This window comes from Vanessa cardui, chromosome 20, assembly GCF_905220365.1.
Source record: "Vanessa cardui chromosome 20, ilVanCard2.1, whole genome shotgun sequence".
In the NCBI taxonomy this organism is placed as follows: Eukaryota; Metazoa; Arthropoda; class Insecta; order Lepidoptera; family Nymphalidae; genus Vanessa; species Vanessa cardui.
In genome coordinates, this window is record NC_061142.1 from 11644764 (window position 1) to 11649250 (window position 4487).

The window sequence follows — 4487 nt, forward strand, 5'->3', positions numbered from 1 at the left end:
ATTGTACTACCACTCTTGAGAAATAAGAAGTTATGTAATGTTACCGTCCTACTCACTCTACAGAAAACTAGGTAGGTTCCCACATAAATTGTGGGTGTGTAACAGAGACAAATAATGGTTTACAGATTCTATTAAGAGTATCGAATCGATTATCTTTTCAATAATTAAGTTTTCATTGTATTTTAAAGTAAACGGTAACAATAAAATATTTGATAATATATCTTCAAATATAATATTTAACACAATGTTATTTTCCCTAAGAAAACTTTACTCGGAATCACTTTCAAAGTTTTAGTTGGTAATGTTTGTATTTGGTATGTTTGTAAAGAAAATAGCGGATTATATTACATAGATATTTAATATTTACAAACATTTATGTGTTAACCAACAATTTCCAATCTATTGGTTCTGTAGAAGTATTATAATTGGCTATAAGAATACAACATACTTAAAACTAAACTTTATAAATAAATGACAATTGACAGCTGAGAGCAAGATCTGAGTTAATATTTAACTAAAATTCCAAACAAAAGTATAATATTCAAATCCAATCAAATATCGTTATCCAAAAATATTTTTTTTGTTTTGTGATGAAGAAAAGACAATACAAAAAGTTTGAGGAACTATAGACGCTCTCGTTATTTATTAGCAGGCCAAAAATATTTAGGATAATTTAAATATTAATAATTTCATTAACCTATATTTATACTTATAATCTAACGCTTAAATAAAGGTAAAAGCAAAATACATTACAACTCTTAACATTATAATATTTACGTATTTATGCACACCTTTATTTATTTATTTTTATGGGCATCTGAGTAACAAGGCATTAATTATATGTTCTATCATCGATTACTGCTTTCCATTTTGAAGAATTATTAGTTGTAATAAGTTTCCACTGAATATACTTCGGGAATACATTTGTTTCATATCATTATTTATACTCAAAGAATGTGTACTTATTTTTAAAATGAGTTGTTTTGTTAAGGAAGGAAAACAGTGTTACAGATACTTTTACCAAGTTGACCGACAATTTTTAACAACTTAAAATTTGTATTACATAATATTTGCTCATATTCTTCGAACATTCGAAGCGGTAAATTCTTGACTATCATAAAAATGTTTTAAAATCACTTAAAATTGATTACAATATAGCCGAGAAGTTATGTGGAAGGCGGCTATCATGGTATGGGCATGTAATGCGGAGGAATGAGGAACACATTGTGAGGAAGGCCTTGAGCATGGATGTGGATGGATATAGAGGTAGAGGATGACCAAGGAAACGATGGATGGATTGTGTGAAAGACGAGATGGCTAGAAAGAATGTTACTTGTGAGATGACGTCTGACAGAGAAGTATGGAAGGAGAAGACATGCTGTGCCGACCCCAAATAAATTGGGATAAGGGCAGGAGAATGAATGATGAGAATAATGAATTGTATGGAGGCTGTAATAACTTACACCACACATCCCGAACTCCTGTTCCATCGTGTTATCGCGACCTCCGAGACGTTGCGAGCCCAAACCGCTTATTTCTACTTAAAACTTATGATGCTATAACATTTTGACTATGTTGTATGAGCGCTAAAGTACTGCAAGTTTATACACGAAAATTGTGTAAATTAAATGAAATAATTATTCACAGCGAAGGGATATTCGGGGGGAATTATTTTAAGCGGAATTGTAGTCGAACTTTTAAATGAGATTTAATGTTTGAATTGAATAGGTGCAAGGAGGTTCTGCTGCAAGCAACACATGGGGTTCAAAGGTAATTAATTCAAAGCTGTGATAGCATGTTTTCATTTTTAGTAAATAACTTAAACTTAATAAAATCTTTCTGGTTTTTCGTTACAGAAAACGTTGATCGTTTTTTTAAGTGGTGTAGTAATGTGGTCAATTCTAAAATAGATATAGAAAATTGTATGTAAGATCTGGAGCTCACTGGTAGAACTCGCCTGTAATGTAACAATGAAAGATTCGATTTTGTACATTACAATACTCTCTACGAAAATTCGCATGTAATATAAAATGTAACAGTTCAGATTCGAGCATTACATAAGTGTGTTTTTGATAGATGTTTTCGTTATTGCTATGAACTTCACAAATTAATCCAATGGTGCTATACATATATCTTCTATAAAACTGTATTATTAATAAATAAAGGTCAACTTGACGAATTGACGAATGCTCAAAATAAATTAAATATAATAAGCTAGCGACAATCCCAATGTGGTGCAATGCTGATAAAATACTACAGATTATCTATATATATTATAACGTTCACGGCTTTTTTAACCGATTTAAAAAAGGAGGAGTGTTCTCAATTCGTCTCCAAATATAACAATAACTATAACAACGTTATATAATCGTAAATCGACTTTTAAGTAATCTCATATTTTTCATTTCATTTTACTTAGAAGGAGGACTCATTAAAAAAACATTTTGAATACGCAATTATTTTATTACTTTTTAGTGCATATTTATTTGTTTTATAATAGAGTTTTGTTTGAAGTCGGTTTTTCTTTTTGTTAATTATCTATAGACCATAGAAACCACTATGAGCTTGCATTTTAAATTTGTAATATCTTCGAATATATTCATTTAAAGTATATGATGTAAGGCCGCATTGATCTATATTAAATACATATAGAATTAAAGCTACTTAATGGTAAGGATTAATGAAGCTTGCTTAAAATTACTTTGTAAATAAGACATGTATCTTTGTAGTGATAAAACATATCTTACTGATGTTTAACGAACGCATTCTGGTGTGAGTGAAGACTTGTTTGTTTTTAATGTTAATAAATCTCTTTATAATATTAAGATGTATACTATACATATAGTAAAATTTGAGTGTCTGTTTGTAATATTAAAATAGCCCTTTTTTACTTAATTTATATGTATACACGGTACATATTCCAAAATAACAGTTTTTACAACTTTTATCTGTCTATCTGTCTGTTTGTTCCGGCTAAGCTCTGGAACGTCTGGACCGGTTTTGAGAGGACTTTCACTGGCAGATAACTGATATAATAAAGAGTAACTTAGGCTACAATAATATATTTATTTTTGTTAAATTCAAACGCGTACAAGGTCGTGGGCATAGCTAGTGTCCAATAATTATATCGACTATATCTTTAATTAAAATTGACCAGTACCTACACATCAATGAAAATTAATACTGTTTACATCTGAAAAATTAATCACTCAAAACGTGTAGTGTCTATTATAAAATAAAACAGAAGCACATTCAAAAATCCCTTCGTTTAAATTAATAAAATTTAATTTAAAAAATTTATCATTCAATTTGTAATTTGTTCACAAACAAAATAAAACATTCATTCATTCGAATATCGATACGTTAAACAATGTCAGCTCAAACAATCGAATGCCTTATTATGAATCTTTTTATTAGTGACTTTGCTTTGTGACAAACGTAATTTGTTACTGTAATTGCATGTTATAGAATATTTAAATTAAATCAATTAGCATTGTAAATTGAAATGAAAATCGGATACGTTGATAATTAGGTATTGTTGAACTATCCTCGCTACGGTACTATTCATTAAAAATTAATATGCTTTTAACAATTAACAGTTAATTGATAAAGTGTATTCAATACATAATAGCTACTCAACCCTTCTTTGCATGGATTTATATCGGATATAAATTTGTTTTATAAGATACTAGCGATCCGCCTCGGCTTCGTAAGGATGCAATGCGGAAACTAAATATACTACAGAACCTACTTACAACGTTATCAGCTTTTTTATCATTAGACAATACAAACCGCTGTGTTTCTACGCTTTAAATCTGTAATGTGTAATGTCTTCGAAAATATTCATTTAAATATCACACTGTATCACATCACTTTAGAAACCTATAAAATTATCAATGTTTTTTTACTATATTTTGCATGAATTATACATGTAAAACTTCCTCTCATTGATTTAAGGGGAAGTTTTATATGTCTATTATATAGTTATAGTTTTATATACCTATCTTTTAAGAAAAACCTCATCAAAATTCTTTAGGTAGGACTTTGTTTTATACTATTTAATGATTATATTATTAAGGCTTAGACGAATGTTGAAGATGAAAAGAAAGTTTTTCGAATGCGATGTTATCAAAGCGACCGTTTTAAACAACTACGTAATAGTAGTAGGCTAATGAGACTTAGTGGGAGGGCTTTGTGTAATCCCTTTGCAAGGGTACCATCCAACCATTATATATCGAACCATCAAACAGCAACCTTTAAAATAGCTATGTCCTGGTTTAAAGGATGGAAAAGTCTGAGTATTATAGATAAGGATTATAGGAATAACATGATAAAAAAAATAGTCCTAATTATATTACGTTTTTTAATTACAGCTTGTAAATTTCTCATTGCTGGGCTAAGGCCTCTTCTCCCTTTGAGGAGAATTTGGAAATATAATTTTATTAACTATTTTGACTATCTTCATCCTTCACGAGCTACTATAATAG